Source organism: Melanerpes formicivorus, unplaced genomic scaffold, assembly GCF_026170545.1.
Source record: "Melanerpes formicivorus ecotype bairdi unplaced genomic scaffold, bMelFor1.0.p_v2 SCAF_43, whole genome shotgun sequence".
Lineage (NCBI taxonomy): Eukaryota > Metazoa > Chordata > Aves > Piciformes > Picidae > Melanerpes > Melanerpes formicivorus.
In genome coordinates this window covers 4,479,682-4,501,753 of record NW_027142395.1, presented here as the reverse complement: position 1 = coordinate 4,501,753, position 22,072 = coordinate 4,479,682, and the positions used below count along the sequence as shown (strand labels likewise).

Genomic DNA, 22,072 nt, shown 5'->3' with positions numbered 1-22,072 from the left:
ATCTCTTGCCTATTAGCATGACTGTGTCCTTGCAAAGTACAAAGCCAAACTAAAGCTACTGAGATGACTTGTTAGACCTGTCTGTGCCACATTGAACAGTAGCTGCAGTATTTGTGGTAAAGTGACTTTTGGAGCTTGGTAATGAGATACAGATACTTGCACATAGAGGTCATTTGTTCAAGTAGTCTTGGTCAGTGGTAACCAGTAGTTAGTGATTTACAGATGTTGTCCACTTAAATAGATAGTCACAGCTCTAGTCCTGATAGTTTGTCTCATCTGAAAAGCACAATTACTCAGGCAGCTGCTACTTGTTGTGTCTTTCAGTGAAGCCTTAAGACAATCTGGGAGGCTGCTATTAGGTATTTCTTTGTTTACTTATTTATTGTTTCAGTTGTACCACAGAGCAGAATTCTTCAGCAACGTATATGAGCATAAAAAAAAAGCTGCATAGAATGTGGTGGAGGTTTTATTTCAAATTAATATAACAAATCACATCCCAAGTTTCCACTGCTTGGCTGTAGGACTCATTTATTTTTTTGAGATTTCACCAAGGAGTGCCCTCAAGCAGTTTGGGTGCAGGTATGTCTGCTGAATGGGGGAGCCTTTGGCAGCAGTGGATGCACTATTATCCGCCCTGCCAGGTTTGGCCCACAAAAAAAGTTTCAGGAGCTGAAGCAGGGATGTATCCTAAACCAGTAAGATGGATTTTGTGGGAGTGGTACCTGTGGAATTCCACGTGTTTTAATGTACTACACTGCAGGGGAAGGAGCGAATACAGGAGCAAGGATGGCCTTGGCCTCAGCACAGGGACTGCACCAGGCTCTTAGGCTTATGCAGTTTTAATGCTGGGTGAAGGGTATGTGATTTAGTGTGACCTTAAGGTTAGACATATTTCTGAACGTGTCCCATGCCTAAACATTCTTTAAAACCTGAGCACCATTCATTTCCTCAGTGAGTTTGCAATGCAAAGGATTGATAGATCCTAGAGAGTTACCAAAAATTACCAGTGTTGAGGGGTCTGTGGCTAGGCTGACTTCACTCAAATACAAGTATTTCAGCCACAGATATGGTATTTTGTGGTCAGGGCTAATCTAGACTGACAGAGCAATGTTAAGCTTTACCCTTCTGTGGATAAACAGAGACTGGCAGGCTTCTAGCTGTTAGTGCAGATCTTTTAATCAATACAAAATCTACTTGGAAGTTTTAGAGGGGTAAAAATTATAAAAATAAGGTAAACATTAACAATTTGATCCTAGGTGGTTAATATATCATATTTTTTTTAATCAGCTGCATCCAGGACATTGTATTCAATTGTAGGACCCACTTCACCTGAAACATATTGAAATGACAGCCAGAGTTAATCATGAGGAGAAGAGGTAAAACATCTATCTGCAAATAATAATAATAAAGGGCATACTTCATGGCTAGAGGACAAGGATTTAATCTATGAGAGGCAAAATTTTTTTAAAAAAGGACTTTAGTCTGAGCAGCAGACTTCCAAGAGCAAAAATCAAATGTTGTAAAGAACAAACTTGGACTCAAACAAAACTGCTCACTGATTTATATTGACTATCCAACAGTAATAGCAATTTGCACGGTGACCCTGACAGGCTGGATGGGTTTGGGGTGAGATTTAACAAGGCTAAGTGCTGAGTTCTACACTTTCGCCTCAATAACCCCAAGCAGCACTACAGGCTGGGGTCAGAGTGGCTGGAGAGCAGCCAGGCAGAAAGGGACCTGGGTGTGCTGGTAGATAGTAGGCTGAATGTGAGCCATCAGTGTGCCCAGGTGGCCAAGAAGGCCAATGGCATCCGGGCCTGCATCAGAAATAGTGTGACCAGCAGGACAGGGAAGGTTATTCTTCCCCTGCACTCGGCACCGGTTAGGCCACACCTTGAGTACTGGGTACAGTTCTGGGCCCCTCAATTCAAGAGAGATGTTGAGGTACTGGAACATGTCCAGAGAAGGGTGATAAAACTGGTGAGGGGCCTGGAGCACAGCCCTATGAGGAGAGGCTGAGAGTGCTGGGATTGCTTAGCCTGGAGAAGAGGAGGCTCAGATGAGACCTTCTTGCTGTCTCCAACTCCGTGAAGGGAGGTTGTAGCCAGGTGGGGGTCAGTCTGTTCTCCCAGGCAACCAGCAACAGAATGAGGGAACACAGTCTCAAGCTGTGCCAGGGGAGGTTCAGGCTAGATATTAGGAAGAAGCTCTTCACAGAGAAAGAGTTATTTGCCATTGGAATGTGCTGCCCAGGGAGGTGGTGGAGCTGCTGTCCCTGGAAATCTTCAAGAAGAGAGTGGATGAGACACTTACTGCCATGGTCTAGTTAATTGGATAGGGCTGGGTGATAGGTTGGACTGGATGATTTTGGAGGTCTCTTCCAACCTGGTTGATTCTATGAATATCCCCTGCCTCTGTAGAATATGAAACCTGTCACAGAGTAGTTGAATGTACCCTTATACAACCTGCATAGAATTTCACACTTTCCTAATAAACTAAGAGAAGGGTAGGTACAAATTTGGGATTGGGTAGATTTTGCACTGAAATACCACACACAAGTTGTGTTTCAACAGCTAATGAATAAAAAAAGTGTAAGAGTCTGGAATCCAGGTGTTAGGGGTGAGCATATAGATGAGTGATTGGTTCTGTTATGTTTAGTCTTTTACGGCTCTTGGTCTGCATTCACCAGAGATGGTCCTAAGGCTAAGATCACCATTCCAAGTTCACTTGTCTAGGCATCAGTCTGGAAGGAGGTATGGTCCTTAATGTAAAGACCTCTGCTTTATTTAGTAAGCCATGAAATCCTCTTGTGTAACATGGGCAATAATATCATGTTACATACACTATTACTAACAAATTACCAAGATTGATCTTGTAAATCCACAGAGAGAATGACAATTTACTACCCCCTTGTACAATCCAAGCTATAGTTCCTAACAAAGTCTAAAAAAGCATCATTAGGCAATTTTTGCAAACACAGTTTTCATTTCTGCAAGGCTGTTCTTCTTTAACCTAGTTTTTCAGTTGCAATTTAGCCAAAGACCACTAATATATGCAGACAGCCCCTTAGAAAAACTGAAGAAAAATCTTTGTGATTTCCAATACATGATTTAATCTCCTTTTAATTCTTAACATCCTTGCAGCCTAGAAAGAAGAATGATGAACAAAGACAGCTATATTCTTCATTTCGTATTTAAAAGTGTTGTGTTTCTGAGTCATATAGTGAAAAGATGATTCCAGTTTTATATTTCTCTTATTCATAGGGTAGAAACTGGTGGTATACAACAGTATTTGGGAAAGATAAGCACCAACAGTATGTTTGAATTCTCAGGTGGGCCCAAAATCAGGATCTAAACAGAACACACCATGGGTAAGAGAAGAAACATCAGCAAGGAAAATAAATCTTTTAGACAGAGATGTGTGCAGTTCCACAGCCTTGCGATTTCCACAGCCTGACCCTTAACTGCGTCACCTGTCAACAGTGCTTGCAGCAAGAAAGCATGGGCTATTGAGTAAGAATCAACCACTTCCTCAGACTCTTTAATTTCCTATTTCTTCTCCCTCACACATGCATCAAAGTGGGTCTTTGGACATTTCGAGCAGAAATATCCCAGAGCTGAGTGCTAAAAAAAAAAGAAATACCTGCGTGTGTTTGGACACTGAAAGATATTCTCAGGTTCTTAGAACCATGGAATGTTCTGCCTGGGTTGTCCCATATGTGTCAGACAAACTTCTGCTGAGAGGTCATCATGTATGCCCTGTCCTTGCCCAGCAGCTTTGGGGGTTGTCAGCCAGAGGTAGTGATAGGAATCATGATGCTCCCTACCTTTCTGCAGAACACAATAAGGGAAGGACAGCCTTTTACTGTTGTTTTCCTCCTGGGAAGCATCAGGCCAAGATGATAAGATGTATCATCACTTTACATGCCTTGCTACTATACTTTTATCCGCTGAAATGTCTAATGTGCATTTGCCCTTGTTCTCCTGTTTGAATTGATATAATTCTGTTTCATAGGGGAGAACAGGTCTTTGGAATTAAAATGTGCAATTAGTCTTTTCTTACAGAAAACAGTGACTCTGATCTTGATTATTTCCCAGCAATGATTTTGTAGGTACTCAGGTAAGGAAAAACTCAGGTGTTTTTAAAATTAGTATTAAAGTTACCTTTTATAAATACATATATTAGAATGAAACAGCTCTAGAGCAGTAATTTAATTCATGGTTAAATTCTAACTTTTCCCCTTATTGCTGGTTAAGGGACATCTCTTCTGCACACCTCATTTATAGCTTGCAAATGGTCCTATATGAAGAAAATAGCCTATTTCAGAAGAATGAACTCTAGAGAAGAGAAACTTGAGGTTTGTTTCTGACTCTGCTGCTGAGCTTAGGGCAATTAATTTACCTCTCTCTACCTTGGTTCTTTCTCCAACCTTTTGGGGGATTTTGTCTCACCATGCATTAATATGGGCCCTCAGTGCAATAGTTTCTCATATCTAACAGTAATATTCAGGTAGGAGTAAATCCTGATGCTGTTGCAGCCAAATTCCCAGTGGCATGAAGAGGCCCTTTTTTTTTGCTGCCAAAGATTTTTAGTTTCTATAAACACTTTTCCTGCATCTACATCTCAGCATGGAGGTGGCAAGTGGTTTCTGTTTTTCTTGTAAGGCACAATGTATTTTCTAATCCTGTACTTGGTCTTCTGGAATTATCAACATGACTAAAAGTTTACAAACCTCAAGTGGAATGTGTTTAGTGTTAAAGAACCCAGAAGTTCCTCTTAAGAGAATCGTGGGAAAGTTCACACAGAGAGTGCTTATTTGACAAATCAGACCTATGTGTGAAATTGCTGTCTAACACCATTCTAGCAAGATTGTCTCTCATGTCACTAATAATATAACAAAGGACAAGATCTGGAGAGGTAAGATTGCCATCACCTAGGTCTTTAGGCTTAAGTATTTTGTTAGTGGCTGTGCAATGCTGTTAAACTCCACAATGCAAAATACAGTTGTATCCAAAATTCATTGCCAGTGGCAGTGGCAGATGCTTTTTAGAATGGCACCCACTGAGCTGTGAAACTCATGCAGTCAAGTACTTGTCCACTTGTTCCTGTTTCAAGTGTTATGAGAATATGTTTACACACATGCTGTCTTGCCTTTTTATGTTTTTTTCTCAGCAGGATGAAGTGTTTTACAGATGAACCATTGCAGGAGGTGGTGCACTGAATTTTGTGGGCAGCTCTTCCTTGTTTTGTCTGGGGGATTCTTCTCCAAAGTTACCTATTTGTGGGGTACTGCAGATTTTGGAATCACATTTATTTTATCAGAAACTAGTGAGGCAAATGTTATGGAGCTGACATCTCAAATTTATGATATTTGGCCAGTGGAATGTGCTGCCCAGGGAGGTGGTGGAGTCACCATCCCTGGAGGTGTTCAAAAAAGGTTTGGACGTGACACTTGAAGCCATGGTTTGGTTAGCCGTGAGATATTAGGTGTTAGGTAATAGGTTGGACTTCTTGATCTCTGAGGTCTTTTCCATCCTTATTGATTCTATGATTCTATGATCTTGAGACAGGTCAGAGTGATCATTTTAACCATACACAAGATGAAACTAAGAGTGCAATTGCTCTGCCACAGTTTGGTGAGTCCTCCGCATCCTCTGTTGGTGGGACATCTTCTGGCTGAGACTGGTTCCCTGGGATGGTCTGCTGTGGTAAGGTTCATGTAACTTATGCAAGCTAATCAGCTGGTCCTAACTAAACTCCGGTTTTATGAAAAGAAGCAGGTAGTCACTGGCAGTGTCTACAATGGGTCAGCCTCCCAGTACCCCATCTTCCTGGTAGCTCTTTTTTCCTGAATGCTGGCAGAGAAGATGTTTTTCCCACCATGACAATTTTCCCATTTTTCTACTGTACTTTAACAACTGTTAAGATTATTGTGTTGGTTTGTCTTATTTCTTACTACATTAAGAGAAAACAGATTATTTTTCTTTGGACCAAAGAATCAAATTCTAAGGTGTCCTCTTACATGCACAGTACATGTTTGCTTGTCATCAGTATCATTTTATTACACTACACTTCCTTTAAGGAACTGAAAAAAATGTTTGCAGCTTCTCTTCTCTGGATTTTCTCCTTCTGTATTGTTTCTCACATTGTGTTTAAAAAATCATGAGAGAACGCTGCAGCACAGACGCAAGTGGAGTTGTAGCCAAAGGGTATGTCTGCACAAGAAAAGGTGTGCTCTACTTCAGTGTACTTTGAGTTACTGTAATAACTCTCAATAAGGGCTAATATTTCTGTTGTGTGTCTTGAATAAGTATTGAACTCAGGAACTATAGTACCACAGGGAGTATCCAAATTTAGGGCAACAGAGGTTGCCTCTCTTGTAAATCTGGGATAACTCCTATTCAAAATACTTTTTGAGCTGACAGAGATGAAAGATAGTCCAGAGAGCCTAGTGCAGCCTCAGACTTTTCTGTAGACTTCCAAGTCTGGGAAAATCAGAGAATTTCATTTTACCTTCCTTCTTTCTTCATCTGTAAAGTGGGAATTTCACTTCCTCAGAGGTGCACAACGTTATTCTTAAAGTTTGTAAGGAATTCAGATACTACTAACAGAAAAATTGTAAACCATTGAAATGGGCAGATTTGTGCCTAGGAATATTAGGAAAGAAATGTAGACTTTAAAAAGGAAAGGTACTGTATCTTTTAATTGTAAAGATGTCTAAGCTAAGGTTTGTCCAGACAGAGGTTTATTTAGAATTAAAATGGAGAGGTACTATGAGGTAAGGGAATGGATTAAATTGTCCTACTTCAGAGATAGTATTCTGTGTTAAAGATGGAGACTCCAGTTATTCTCCAGCTGTCTTTCATCTCACACTTCCAACAGACTTCAAATGGCCCACAAAGATGAAACCTCTAGAGGTGATGGTTCCCCTCAGAAGATGCTTTTGTTTTGATTTTTTGTTCACATTTTGCAGCTCTCCTCTGTGGCATCCTGTCCTACAGACTCCTTTACAGCAGCCTTTCAAGGTAATATTTAAACAGCTTTCAGGAACTTTTTATATTGAAATACTAAAATGCCTCACAAAACCAAGACAAGTGCCACAGTGGGAGATACTCAGGATTTACCAAATGGGACAGCTGAGCTCACCAGCCTTGGAGCTGGACTTGAGGTAAGGAAGAAGACAGTGCTGGTGAGCGGTTTTATGGAGTTGCATCACTCCAGAAAGGCTCCAACACACAATGCATTTCCTAACCTCCATGTAAGATCCCAGCATTAGCATTTCCCTAAGCCTCATCCCTCACAGACCTTTGAAGAGAATTTGCTTCCCATTTGGCTTCCTTACAACTAGTTTTCAACTCAGAAGCTAAACTTAAGGGTGAACTGGTTCCTGAATTTTGTGGGGTTTTTCTTCTGTTTTGATGTGTGTGAATTTATGATAACAGAACAGAAATGCCAGTCTAAGATTTCCTAGATTTCAAGACTATTTGGTGTGCCAGTTCTCTTAAAAGAACAGGACAGCAAAAACTTATCTGATTAACAAATGTAAAACCCTGGGACAAAGAATGCCCTAATTCAGGTGTGAAACATCCCTCTTGGAGTGTGCTGTGCTCTTATCTGCTTGATACTTTTTGGCCAGTGGTGTGCATGAATGGGTGTAGTGTCTACTTCATTACAGAGATTTCCTTAAACATGATACAGACTCAGATGTAGAGGTGATATGTTATCTTTGCTTGGAGCGTAAATTAATCCAGTGCCTTCCCTCTGCCAGGCTGTGGGACAGAGGAGGATGCAAAAGTGCTGGAGGAGACTTCCTTGGTGAGAGTGAGTGGTTGCTCTCTGGCCATAGCCGACGGTGTTCTTGTTGTGCTGGTGATCTGTGGTGCTGCAGTGCAGGATGCAGGTGAGTAGGTTAGTATGTCCCTCTGGCTGCTGAGGAATGTGTCCTACTGATTGGCACTTCTATTGGCATAGAGAAGGGTTGTATGGGAGAAGCTAAATAAGGACTTTAAAAGTCAACAGAAAAATCTAGGGTATTCCTCTTCATGATAAACTCAGAAAAAGTAAAAACAGGTGTTTTGAGGGAAATTATATAAAACAAAGGTGTGAACTTAATTGTTAATTCTGTTAATGAAAGATAATGCTGCTGAACATGACATGATGACATTGGCTAGCACAGGAAGACATGAAATGATGTATTTTAGCTGTATGAAATCCCTTTACATTCATTAATAGCATCTTTTCCCATACTTGCTTAAGACAGAGGGTGATCAAACTCACTTGTAGGGCACTGAGCCACAGGACTGTGAAGAGGAAGCATTATGTAAGACAGAGCCACTGTCCTTGTAGCAAACATTGTGTTCACCAGTAAACTTTCTGTCTTTCCTCAACACTCTGACTGCCATCCAAACTAGGGTGCTGCCGTACAGGGACATCTCCCTGTGAACATGCACATCTTCAGCTGTGTGGACCACATGAGTGTATGCCTGCAAAAAAATTGTGGGTAGATATCTCAGACAGAGTGGGGAGAAAAAAAGCACTTTAACTTGGCAAATCAGTCCAATCACTAAGGTTGTAACTCCTTTTTTTAACTCTTCCAGCAGAACAGTAAAACAGACCTGTTAGTGGCTGCTCATTAGCAGCAAGTCAGAGGCAATATGTATCATGACATCAGGGTACTGCTTGACCCACATCTATCATTTCATTAGAGGTCTTTATTCTTGGGCCTTTCCAAATGCTTATAAGACAGGCAGAGTATAGAACATTGTGGCATAAATAAGATTCAGATTTTCTGCTTTTTGATGTGTTTAGCACATTTTTGTTACTTCCTTTAATACCACAGACCTTACATTCTTCAAGCATTAGGAGAACAAAAGGCAACATGGGGGGGGGGGGGGGAGCGTATTCAATAAAAAGTATTGTTCTGCTCACTTACTTAGCATTTAAAATTTAACCTCTTTCTTAAAGGAAGACAAAATGAATACCACAGCTGAGTAACTTCAGATATAAAAAGTTCCTTCATTAAATCAGTTGTTCTTTAATTCATAGTAGAACTTAAATAAAGAATTACTTACAAGCAGCTGTTTCCAATATTGAGTCCCCACCACACATGAAAGGAACATTATTCTTACAGCAGCCTCTCTACCCTTGGGTGTTATCAGCCGAACATGTTTTGAACCCACCTAATGCATTTGAGGTAGCTTGGGTTTATTTTTCTTTCAATAAAATAAATGGTTTTGTAATTAAATTTCTGCACTGACTGTGCTTAATGGCTACATTGACAAGTGCTAATGTATGGGAAGAGAATGAGTTTGAAATGAAACATGCTGTTTTCGAATCTGTAAGCAATTTTGCACTGGAGCAATCAAAATCTTGTGCCAGTGAAACATTTTCATTAATCTGCTAACTTAGCGCACACTGCCCACTCAGCAGCACAAGGACACTTTTTTTATAAAAAAACAAAAATATCATGAAGTGAGCCGTTGTTTGAAACCATTTTGTGGTCTCTGGCAGCAGGGCCTGTGGAAATTCGCTGACTTTACACCATGAAATGTTGCAGCTGTCTCAAAAGGGACTGGCTGCTTCGATGTTTGAGCTCTTGGCAATAATTCAGCTTTCAAATCTGTCTCTTTTTTCCCCTTAGCTAAATTTATTTTTGAATAAATCTTCTCATAGAAAATTGAGAGTGGCTATTACATATTTGGACTTCATTTATGAAAACCACTTCAAGTCATCAAGAAGCGCATCAATCCAGCTCTAATGTTTGCAATACTTTCATAACTGGGAAACTAAACAATACTGTATTTCCCCCATTATCTTATTTTAGGTAGCATTGCACTTAAACACGAATGTGACTTCTTTTTGCTTTGCTTTTTTTTTTTTTTTTTTTTTTTTTTTAATTGCCAGACAAACGACAAAAACAAAGCAAAACAAAACGAAACAGAAAGAAAAACCCCACACCAACGCTGCAGAGATTGGCTTTTGCGTACGTTGCTGGAAGCTCGGTGCAGGATGTTGCCACTAGAGGGTTGTGACTCCCCAACAGCTGCACTTCACAGCCAGAACCGCAGCGCTCTTTAGACAGGGCAAAGGCTTGGCAAAAAGCGAGATGAAGCTCTAACACCTTAGGTAGGCATATAGGATCCAAGCTTTAACAAAAACAAAACAAAACCACCACAACAAAAAAAGTACCTAGAAGCCCAGACTACCTAAGGATTTTAAGTTGTGTTTTGGTTTTGGGGTTTTTGTTTTGTTTTGTTTTGTATTGCTTTGCTTTGCTTTGCTTTGCTTTGTTTTTCAGTTGTTCTAATGTGACACAGGAACAGTTAGTTTATCTCCCTAAAGAAAATGTCCTAGAATTAACCCAGAACAAATTACCCACCAGACAATCTTTAAAAGCATGTGCTTTCAGTCAGTAGGTATTTGTGATCACAGTGTTAAAGAGGATCATGCTATTTCCTTCCCCATATGCTACTTTGCTTGGGACAAATCACTGTTCAGTATTTCAGTACTTTTGCTGTGTGCAGTGCTTGGAGTAAGAGAAGTAAAACAAAACAAACTGTTTTTCTTTGGGGCAGAATAATGGAGAATGAAATATTGTCTCAGCACAGACTTCTCCTTTTCAGAAGGAAATTGTACCTCAGGGGATACATAAATGGGACATGCCAACAAAGTGTTGTGTGGAGAGAGATGTGTGATGAAATGACAAGGATCAACCAATATTGGTGATGTTATAGCTTGTAATAATTATTCTCATGAGGCTGCTCCATCCATGCTAAATAAACAGGGTTTCAACTGTGAGTTGCAGTTCATGTCAGAATCTGTTAGACAAGCCCTAAAGACAGGACAACATACAGTATGGGAACTTACTGCATCTTTTTTGTTTAAAGGCTGGTTATGCTTAAGTAGATTTAGATTTAAGTAGATTTAGATTTAGATTTGGCTACTTTTTGATTCCTGTATCTCCAGCATGGCATCTGTACTGTGTGAATGGAAAGTGGCAGGGAGAACAGATTACTGCAACCATGATCTCTGCACAATGCACTGAGCAAAATCACAGCTGGAAACCTCTTTCACTCCAAAGCTCTTAGAAGAGATGAAAACAACAGTCCACTGGACTACACAGCTAAAATTTAGGGCAGGACTGAATAGAATAGAATAGAATAGAATAGAATAGAATAGAATAGAATAGAATAGAATAGAATAGAATAGAACGGAATGGAACAGAACAGAACAGAACAGAACAGAACAGAACAGAATAGAATAGAATAGAATAGAATAGAATAGAATAGAATAGAATAGAATAGAATAGAATAGAATAGAATAGAATAGACCAGACCAGGTTGGAAAAGACCTTGGAGATCATCAAGTCCAACCTATCACCCAACACCATCTAGTCAACTAAACCATGGCAACAAGCACCCCATCCAGTCTCTTCTTAAACACTTCCAGTGATGGTGAATCCACCACCTCCCTGGGCAGCACATTCCAATGGCCAATCTCTCTTTCTAGGAAGAACTTCTTCCTAACATCCAGCCTAAACCTTCCCTGGTGCAGCTTGAGACTGTGTCCTTTGTTCTGGTGCTGAGTGCCTGGGAGAAGAGACCAAACTCCACCTGGCTACAACCTCCCTTCAGGGAGTTGGAGACAGCAAGAAGGTCTCCCCTGAGCCTCCTCTTCTCCAGGCTAAGCAACCCCAGCTCCCTCAGCCTCAGCCTCACAGGGCTGTGCTCCAAATCCCTCCCCAGCTTTTTTGCCTTTCTCTGGACATGTTCCAGCATCTCAACATCTTTCCTAAACTGAGGGGCCCAGAACTGGACACAGGACTCAAGGTGTGGCCTAACCAGTGTTGTGTACAGGGACAGAATGACTTCCCTGCTCCTGCTGGCCACACTATTCCTGACACTGGCCATTATGCCATTGGCCTTCCTGGCCACCTGGGTGCACTGCTGGCTCATGTTCAGCCTACTATTAACCACTACCCCCAGGTCCCTTTCTGCCTGGCTGCTCTCCAGCCACTCTGACCCCACCCTGTAGCACTGCCTGGGGTTGTTGTGGCCAATGTGTAGAACCTGGCACTTAGATGTGTTGAATCTCATGCCCTTGGACTCTGCCCATCTGTCCAGCCTCTCAAGGTCCCTCTGCATAGCTCTCCCATCCTCTAACAGTTCAACTCCTGCCCCCAGCTTGGTGTCATCTGCAAATTTACTGATGGTGGACTCAATCCCCTCCTCCAGATCATCAATAAAGACATTGAACAGGATGGCGGCCAGCACTGATCCCTGGGGGACACCACTAGTGCCTGTGTGTGAGCATGGGAATGTGAAGAGAACTATAGATTCTCTGCATAGGAAACTCTTTCCAGGCAGAATGGCTCCTGTGCCCATGACACAGGCAGACTTGGTCTCTTTTCCTGAAGCTCAAGAGGAGGAGCAGGACATACCTGTCTTGGCGGTTGAAATGTAGCAGCTTTCAAGCTTCAGATTTACTTTAACACCAAATGACACAGAACATATATCTTGGTTAGGATATAAACCAAAACAATACAACACACAGAGTATATCATTAGCAATATGGAGTACATCTTAACACACACTTTGAATTTCTTTGTATACATTTGAGAGCTTTCATACGACCAATCTTCATATGAAGTATCAAATAGGAGGAAAGCACAAGAGGTCTCCAGAAGTATTTCGAGGTGCTATACGATGGCATTTGTTGGCAATGATGTTGTCATTAAGAGACTATGAATTTTGAAATACAATACATCTGCAGTGGCTTAGATGGAAGCAAAAGTTTTATTTTTAATGCCAAAAGTTTTATTTAATTGTTCTTAATACTAATGTGATTCTCTCACACTTCATTTCATACATGTGAGAGCTGCATGAGCAACAATGTGAAGCATCTACAGGTTCAAAGCTGATCATGCAAGGGAAGTCCTAATTTCCAGTCCAGCTCGTGAACAGGTTGAAAACAAGACTTGGAAACAATTGTCCAAGAAAACTGAAGTTATCACGTAATAATGCTCTCAGGGGGTTCATAACTCTTACACAGGTTAGAACAAATTGGGCACTTCTCAAGATATGTCCTGGTGAAGAATATGTAGTGATCACATCTGCCAATCTGCATGCCTGAGTGAGTGCTGCAGCATGCTCCATATTGGATTTATGCCTCCCTTTAAGATCATAGGCCTCTCAAAATACGATTTTTTTTGTCCATCTACTATAGCCCTTGGCAAAACTTAGTTTTACAGGAACGTGCAGCACAGCAGATATCTTAAGTAATCTTTATACTGGGCTGGTGTCTTTTCCACGGATGTACTCTAATTGTCATTGAATCCTGGACCAACTTTTCAGATTTATGAAGTCATCTTCTGTCAGACAATAGAATTCCATAGCTTGAAAAACATGTTCCCATTGACTGCAAGAAGTTTAACACTGTAGAGAGTTTTACATTGGATCTGAAGGATCTGTGGTTATGAGCACTTACGCTTCACACACTTTTCTCTGCATGTAGTAAAGTTATATTTTCAAAACTAGACTCTGAAAATCCACATTAAGTACAAGCACTTTGTCCTCCACCTGAGTATTTGTGTAACGACTGCTTGAACATAGCATTCCTTCTTTTAGATTCCTTTGTTGGTAACTCTTGATACCTTCTGTTTGATGGAAATAGTTCTTTATGCTGCAGAGTGAGACTGCATTTGTTTTACTTTCTTCCACCCACACAACCTGCTGGATCAGCCTGATGCACTGGTGGTATTCCAACAAGAAATCCAATTAAAGGGTTAAACTCTAAGGTTTTGTCATACCCAGGAGAGCCTATGCAATGGTTTTGATACATATGTCACCAGAAGTGGGGGAAATTTACACTTTCCCCTTTTTTTTTTTTTTTTTTTTTTTTTTTAAAAGTAGATACCAGTTATTATTTTTTTTTTTTTCCCAACTAACATGTCATTATTTCATAACAATGCAGTATATGGACAATCATAACAATAGAGTCCCAGATAATGACTTTGTTGATTAGATTTCATCTCTGCTGCAGTACAATTATGTACAGTATCATTCAAGTTAATTTACTCCTTTATCAATGTCATAAATCACTATTTTGGGAGGGAATTTAATCTCATCTATTTTATTACTTGTATGAATCCTCTTGTTGACAAGAGGAGGTAGCTTTGCAAGGAGCATCTGTGCAGAAACCTATCGATGGACTTCTCCAAGTTGTAGGGACAGCTTGGAAAAAAGCAGAGATGCTTATTCACAATCTAAAGGACAGAAGACTGAAAATGGCATCATGAGCTGGAGGCAAGAATTGACCTCCAGATATTGAATGAAGGTGGTATGGAGGAGATTGTAAACAATCTTTGAAATTATTACAGCTGGAGAAGCTCAGAAAGCAATGTGAAGATCAAAACAATATAACTAGTGAGACTCTCAAAACAGCTTCATGAAGTAAGCCTGTCTTTATCAAAACAATAGGAAAGGATATTACAATGTTAAAATACAAAACTTAGGAGCACAGAGGAGGAATTTAGCTTTGTGGGTGCACCCTGTAAGGCTGTACCCCAGAGAATATCAGACCAAAGCAGATATTAAAATATGCAGGTAATTACTTTGCTGCTATTGGGAAGTTTCCTACTCTCCTATGTCAGGTGTCATAGCAGGCTCATCACTTCCTAAGAGTCCTCGGAGCACTGCTCAGCAGCTGGCTCAAACTCAGGAAGTGAGAGGGTGCTCCAAGGTACAATATGGATGGTAGTCACTGAGATCTGAACGTGCAGTAGCTGCAACATCAATGAGCATCTCATTTCCAAACTGCTGTTACCCAAATATTGTGGCTCAATAGATCAAGCAGCTGTACTCCCCTTCAGCAACAGGAAGCTGGCAGCTGAACCTGCTTCCTCCTCCATCTCCCACTTGGGCATGTTCTTAATGCAAAATCACTCAATTCATTTTAGGGCATATCACACAGAACTGTAATTCCAGCCTCCTTCAAACTGAGTTTAGTCCTGGTGTATGGGAACAGTGCAAGTGCTATTTTGGGGAGTAGAAATTGAACTATCTTGCAGGCCCGTCTAAGGTTTCCCCCTGAATATAGTTTTCCATGCAGTTAGATCTGCACTCAGCAGTAATCACTCATGTAGGCTATGCTATATTTTCTCCACATGTTGCATTTGAACGATGACTTATTGTTATTATATACTCACGTATATTCCCCTAGTTCCCAGAGGCCCTACTCAGGACAAAGTTTAGCAAACTGAAAAGAAAACACAATCCCTTTCTCTGGGTTGCAGAAATGACAGAGAGCAGGGTAATGATGGACACCCAGCATAAGCACTAGTACAGTCTCACCTTTTCTTTTCCTCTGATAGATACATAAAATTAGTGCCTACTATTCTAATCAGTCCCTTAAGATGTCATTCAAGCTCCTGCAGTGGCATAGCCTTAGCTAAAAGCTCTGGGTTGGGTAAAACTGTTCCCTTCTGTTATGGGAGAGGCTTGGGTTATAGAAATAACTTTTAGATATCACTATGGTAAAATTCACTGCTAGTTATTCCTAAAAAAAAAAAAAAAAAAAAAAGAAGGAAGAAAACTTTTAACTTTTGGGCACTCATTATTTCCTACTTACAGCATCACAGAGCCAACAGAGCTACTCTGTACTCTCAAGTTTACTTCGGGTGTGCAAAAATGATACAGAGCCAAAATTTGCAGAGTGTGTTGGCTATTTAGAAATATGTAAAATCCATGGAAACACTCAGTGCTGAAAAAATGGGCTTGTGATATCTAGAGTTGTTGATTTCTTTCTTCCTGTAGCTAACATCCAGCTCACTAAGGGAACTCAGGGTGAAAAACGAAAAGAGGATTAAACATGAGTGTCCTACAGGGTGCTATAATCAATACAGAGCAATAGCACCATCAAGCTCCAGCTGAACAATTGCATCGCATGAAATGCAACCAACAAGTATCCTACTATAAACAGTCGCATCCGTGTGGTAGCACAGAAGTATGCACCAGTGCCATCTAGCCAATCCCTGGTGTATGTCACTTCTAGTGCTAGGCAAACCATGAAAAATCATCATTTATCAAATAATGTTGTTCACACACTTGGACAAATTCATAGAACCAATTATTTAAAATATATAATTGTGACAGGCTTATTGAAATTAATAAACTGAGAAAAATGTGTAGTGAAATACATTAATTCAATGTTAGTACATTGGTTAGTACATTTTCAGCACTGGTTAGGCCACACCTTGAGTCCTGTGTCCAGTTCTGGGCCCCTCAGTTTAGGAAAGATGTTGAGATGCTGGAACATGTCCAGAGAAAGGCAACAAAGCTGGGGAGGGGTTTGGAGCCCAGCCCTGTGAGCAGAGGCTGAGGGAGCTGGGGTTGCTTAGCCTGGAGAAGAGGAGGCTCAGGGGAGACCTCATTGTTGTCTCCAACTCCCTGAAGGGAGGTTGTAGCCAGGTGGGGGTTGGTATCTTCTCCCAGGCAACCAGCACCAGAATGAGAGGACACAGTCTCAAGCTGCACCAGGGAAGGTTTAGGCTGGATGTTAGGAAGAAGTTCTTCCTAGAAAGAGAGATTGGCCATTGGAATGTGCTGCCCAGGGAGGTGGTGGATTCACCATCACTGGAGGTGTTTAAAAAAAGTCTGGATGAGGCACTTGTTGCCATGGTTTAGTTGATTAGATGGTGTCGGGTTATAGGTTGGACTATATGATCTTGAAGGTCTTTCAAAACCTGGTTAATTCTGTGTTCTTATTGTATTCTGGTCATACAAGCTCAACAGAGCTAGCTATTTACCAATGGCCCTGTCCTCATCAAAGCTCTCCTGATGTGGTGTCCAGAGAAAGTTGGAGAAACCAACTGTCTGTGGAATAACTTTCAGAAACAACAACAACAACAACAAAAAAAACCAAAAAAAAGAAGCAGAAAGTCAAGGATTTTCCATTGAACTAAGCCAAATATTAAGTCCTAAAAAAAAGCTATTATATCTAACTAGGAGCACTGCTTGTTCTGAGAAAACAGCTGTCTCAAAGTTACCAATAAACAGACCTCCATCCAAGCCCTAGTATTTTGAGTGTCTAGTTTGATGGCATAGAGAGTTCAATAAAAGAAACAGGCTTGCCAGTTTAAAACTTGCATCACATCTAATATAATGGCCAGGGTAAAATGAACTGCAGTTAATGAGCCTTGGAGTCTTCCAAAGCAAAACCTAGGGTCTGAACAAAAATTTCAGGAAGGTTTCCACCTCCGTAAGGACTTCTGTGCTTCAGCCTCATTTCTGCACAGAATGGTCATAGTGTTGCCAGAAAGACCACCCATGAGGATCACCATAATTGGGAGAATATTTAATTCCTCCAGTGCTACTGGAAGTGTTTTGGGAGAACTGGTGATGCCTTCAGCTCATTGCAGGTAACAGGAATTGCCCTGGGGCTATGAAGACGCTGTGATTTCACCCTTTGTAACCAGTGAGAGAGGAGGCTGGAGGAAAGGGGTAATATTTTCATTAGATCAGCTGTGCAAAGTGCAATTCTCCTTGTCACTAGATGGTGCAGTAGAGTAGCTTTACTTTGGATCCCTTCAACTAGACCTTTGGAAAACACACCAAGGTGATATGTTTTACAGGTAAAGCCCTCCATAAAATATGTCTTCCAAGACTATTCCTGTTTGCAGTTTGAGCATTGTGGTCTTCTCTAGGACTGCTTGAACCTGGACATGAGTGTTGCCTGTGAGGAGTAGCCTAAAATCACTGAGCTTGAGCTAGCTATGACATACCCATGTGACATCCTATTGACTTAGAAAAGCCAAGTGGTACAGTTGAGAACAAGCGCAATGTTGCATTCATCATTGGAAAGGTTAAAGAAAACTTTCAGAGATTATTTCTTTGGTTCCCAAATTTTCACTCCAAGGATGAGTTTAAGTATTTCTCATGACTTGGAATGAAAAGTCTACATGATACTAACAAGAGATGGCTTTTTTTCTCCTGTCCTCTTGTTTCTTCTTTTCCCATTGGAAGTGGAATAAAAAGCAAAGGACTCTAGTGCTAAGGTGGGTAACCTAGGAGTCTCACTCTACCTACTCCTTAGTCTTAGTATCAAATTATTAACTTCATGTGAAGTCCTTATCGGCAGTCTGTTACCTTTCTAAAATCAATGACTGACAATTTCTAGCCTGTACTTCATATGCTTCCTGGTATAGCCCCTTTCACATAATAACAGGATATTTCTATTGTTGTTTTATATTGAGCAGTTTTGCAGCTTTAGCAATAGACATATCCTTCTGCTTTTGGGAAAAGACCAGCTCTAATGTTAAAGCAACATTTGATGTGTTCTTGATAAGGGAGGCTCATCAAAACACCCAATATTGGAGTTCAGGTTTTAATCAAAATTTTCAGATTGTCCTTATTATGTTGGACTGTTGCTTGGAAACCAAATTGTCAAAGTTGGGAATAGAGCTTTACAATATATTCTACAGTTTGAGCATCAACAATAAGAAGACACTGAGGTTTGAAAGGTTAATGGCACATTTATCTCAACTATGATTCTGAGAAAACTTTATAAGATCATTTTATTTTCACTTTGCAGATAATGAGAACATTTCAATTTGGATAGCAGCATGAGAGCTATACAACTGCCTACTGGATTGTACTGGGTTAAGATTAAAAATGTGTACTTATTTTTTTCCTCTAGGAGGGTTCCCGCCAGCTTGAAGACAGGATAGATTTTGGAGAGAGAAAGAAGTCAGATTCTTCTGCAGTCCATGCAGACATTATTTAAAACCCTTAAGATAAAATGGTAAAAAACAGCAATAACCATAATAAGTCTAAGTGCTAGTTCTCAAATTGCTAAGCCTTCAAATAGTAGAGCTGGTTATATACCACATTTTCATTACCCTGGTATATTTTATAATTTGTTCAGTGAGCTGAGCAAGTCAAAAGAAGGACATGAAAATTCACTGATGATAAGATGACTGGCAGCAAGCATGAGGCATAATGTCTCAAAGACTTATCAGTTGAGGGGGTGAAACTTCTGAACTGTGATGACATCAGGCACAATTTCTGTCTTACCGATTATTGACTGAAAAAACAAATTAATGCCAGACAACAATTACTCTTGGGTCTGTGAACTGTGTATGTGTAACCACCCAAGTGATCATTGATGTATATTAGGGCATACAAAAGCACACTCTTGGAGGAAATTATACATTGCTCAGAAAATGGAATGCAGTTCAATATAAATTCAGATGTTAGGGTAGCAGATGTGGTGACTATATTTTTATGATTATTTTCTAGAGAAAAAAAAAGTCATTACATTTTGAGCAACTCCTTTGAATTCTGGAAAGCTGAAGCAAGCCAGTTTGTGCTAATAACAAAATGATAGATTCTCAAATGACAGTTCTAAATCCATGGAATTAAAATAACACTTATGTAAGCAATTAGGTAATTGTCAAGATTTTTCTCTCTGTGCCTCAGTGTGTGTATACAAATGCATATTCACTACATACATTTTTATATATATGGTGTGCATTCCACTTAGGGGCATGGGGAAGAGAGGAGGATGTGGGAGGACACAGTACAATTGGGCATACTGAGCTGAGAGCTGAGTAATGGTGTGTATTAAGTGTTTAGAGTGCAAGTGGGGAGTGAATGCATTTGGGACATGAAAACCATCTTGGCAAGCTGAAGAGAATCTGATATATTTTTTAAGAATTCTGGAGACTCGTCTTATAGATTGTTTTGTCTTTGTTTGAATCCAGTTCTGCAGTGCTGAATTGAGAAGGTGCTGAAAAGATATGAGGATGATTGTATGTGAATATTTTGCTCTATGTCATTCTCATGTGTCATCTTAAAATGTGAAAAAGAGCTTTGGTAAGACAGCATGATGCCCAGCTGTGATAGAACGAAGAAATAAGAGTTATAAGCAAATGATGTAACTAGGTGAGGATGAAGGTGAAGGTGCATTAGATGAAGGTGATGTCCTGGACACTTTGTGTTGCAAGAAGACTGTCGACTTAGGTGACCAATTAAAATTGGTTCCTGCAGGTCCATTCAGACGTCATATTGCTCCAGATAATATTACTGAAGATCTCAGTCATCAGAGTTGAGAGAGACGATGCATATCCAAATGAAAAATTGGTATAGACGATCATGTAATAAAATCCACTAATCCAATCATAACTGCACAACTGCTGCATTATGTTGCCATCTGGAAAACAAGATATATATCCCATGAGGCAGTCAAAAAGGGCAATATTTTGAAATAAATTCCATCACTCTGCATGTTAGAATGTCTCATTATGGGCAACCTTGTATTCGAAACATATCTTTTTATCTCAGGAAATTTAAAGAGACACATTCAGAAAAAACTAAGGAAGGAAAGGTTTTTGAGCAATTAGTTCCCTTTTTACTTAAGATGTTTAAGAATGCAGAATCTCTTCTAATAAATACTATACATGATTGGTTTTGAAGTGTTTTATTTCATTTGTTTATCCATTAAGACATGTTCCTCTGCAGTGTAGCCCCAAAGAAATTTTGTTTAGCATGGTGGAGGTTGCTAGAAAGGGTACTAAACCAATGCCACATCCACTACAATGTGTAGCCATAACAGAACTGATCTAGGTCACAGAATCACAGAATTGTCAGGGTTGGAAGGGACCTGAAGGATCATCTAGTTCCAAGCCCCCTGCCGTGAGCAGGGACACCTCACACTAGATCAGGTTGCTCACAGCCACATCCACCCTGGCCTTAAAAACATCCAGGGATGAGGCTTCCACCACTCCCCTGGGCAACCTGTGCCAGTGACTCACCACCCTCATGGGGAAGAACTTTTTCATAGCGTCTGATTTAAATCTACTCACAGTATCACAGTATCACTTAGGTTGGAAAGGACCTCGAGGATCATCGAGTCCAACCTGACACCGCAGACCCCATGACTAGACCATGGCACCAAGTGCCATGTCCAATCTCCCCTTGAACGCCTCCAGGGTCGATGACTCAACCACCTCCCCGGGCAACCCATTCCAATGCCGAATGACTCGCTCGGTGAAGAACTTCCTCCTCACCTCGAGTCTGAACCTCCCCTGGCGCAGCTTGAGACTGTGTCCCCTTGTTCTGGTGCTGGTTGCCTGGGAGAAGAGGCCAACTCCCTCCTGGCTACAACCACCCTTCAGGTAGTTGTAGAGGGCAATAAGGTCACCCCTGAGCCTCCTCTTCTCCAGCTCTACCCTAGCTTGGATCCCATTCCCCCCAGTCCCTAAAAAGTCCCTCCCCAGCTTTCTTGTAGCCCCCTTCAGATACTGGAAGGCCACAATAAAGTCTCGTTGGAGACTTCTCTTCTCCAAAATGAACAATCCCCAACTCTCTCTGCCTGTCCTCATAGGAGAGGTGCTCCAGCCCTCTGATCATCTTTGTTGGCCCTTCTCTGGACATTTTCCAGAACCTCCAGAGCTTTCTAGTAACAGGGGCTCCAGAACTGGACTCAGTACTCCAGGTGAGGCCTCACAAGAGCAGTGTAAAGGGGTAGAATCACCTCTCTTGACCTGCTGGACACACTTCTCTTGATGCAACCCAGAATACAGTTGGCTTTCTGGGCTGCAAGTGTACACTGGTGGTTCATATTGAGCTTCTCATCTACCAGTACCCCCAAGTCCTTTTCCTCAGGGCTGCTCTCAAGCCAGTCACTGTCAGCCTATATCGCTGCCTGGGTTTGCCCTAACCCAGATGGAAGACCCTGCACTTGGCCTTGTCAAAATTTATGGGGTTGGCATGGGCCCACCTCTCCAGCCTCTGAAGGTCCCTCTGGATGACAGCTCAGTTTACATGCTTTCAGACATACTGTGCACCATTGTGAGGCTTTCTCATAGCTTAGTAAGTTGTATCAGTCACAAGAAGCCTTTTTTTTAGTACTGTCTCACTGCTCCCAAGTCGATCCAACATTAACAACATTCTTCCCTTCTGCTTGGGTGGCTCTTTACAAGTGTGTTTGGTTAGGCCTGATTGCTGGCCCACTTCATCACTGACACCACCACTACCAAGGACAAATCCCTGCTAAAGTCATGAGTGTGTGAGAC

General features: G+C 41.0%; 1 long non-coding RNA gene across 1 annotated transcript; it reads left to right on the top strand.

The window, feature by feature from the left end:
- The first annotated feature begins 5,441 nt into the window (after positions 1–5,441).
- On the top strand, positions 5,442–20,375 carry LOC137451419 (uncharacterized). The gene is made up of 4 exons (XR_010989824.1): positions 5,442–5,708; positions 6,974–7,168; positions 7,769–7,900; positions 18,694–20,375. It is a non-coding gene; the product is annotated as an uncharacterized lncRNA (long non-coding RNA).
- The last annotated feature ends 1,697 nt before the right edge of the window (positions 20,376–22,072 follow it).